Source organism: Geospiza fortis, unplaced genomic scaffold, assembly GCF_000277835.1.
Source record: "Geospiza fortis unplaced genomic scaffold, GeoFor_1.0 scaffold40, whole genome shotgun sequence".
Classification (NCBI taxonomy): domain Eukaryota; kingdom Metazoa; phylum Chordata; class Aves; order Passeriformes; family Thraupidae; genus Geospiza; species Geospiza fortis.
The window spans coordinates 13,658,840-13,659,252 of record NW_005054297.1 but is presented as its reverse complement, the minus strand read 5'-3'; the positions used below and the strand labels follow the sequence as shown (position 1 = coordinate 13,659,252).

General features: G+C 51.1%; 1 protein-coding gene across 3 annotated transcripts in view; it reads right to left on the bottom strand.

The window, feature by feature from the left end:
- Window positions 1–413, bottom strand: part of PDGFRA (platelet derived growth factor receptor alpha) — a 36,621-nt gene that overhangs the window by 33,739 nt on the left and 2,469 nt on the right. Inside the window, exon 1 of one of the 3 annotated variants that reach the window (XM_005415493.2) lies at window positions 314–407. The exons of the other annotated variants lie outside the window; for them this stretch is intronic. The gene's annotated coding sequence lies outside the window, so the exon portion shown is untranslated. Of the gene's footprint in view, window positions 1–313; window positions 408–413 lie in introns of those variants that run through there. 3 annotated transcript variants of the gene reach the window in all.

The window sequence follows — 413 nt, the reverse complement described above, 5'->3', positions numbered from 1 at the left end:
GTTTGTCATTAGCGCTGCCCGCGCTGCTCGCCGCCGCACCCCGACGGCCGGCGCTGCTCCCCCGCTCCCCTCCGCGGGGTCACCAGCGCCCGCCGCCTGCGCCCCGCGAGAGGAACCCCTCTGCTCCGCTCAGAGCATCGGGGGAAAAGAAAAAAAAAAGAAAAAAAAAGGAAAAAAAAGAAAAAAAACAACATAAGAAAACCCCCAACAAATAAATAAAGAAAACCTGATAAAATAAACGAGGAAAAAACCGCGGGAGAAAAGGTACGAAAAAAAGAAGAAAAAGGTGGGGAAAATGCCCAGCACCTCTTACCTTCTCCTTTACAACCCGCAACCCCAATCCTGCAGATTGTAAAACATCCAAAATATGTCCACGTCTTTTGTGACTTTCCCTGCTCAGCCGCGCTCTTTCC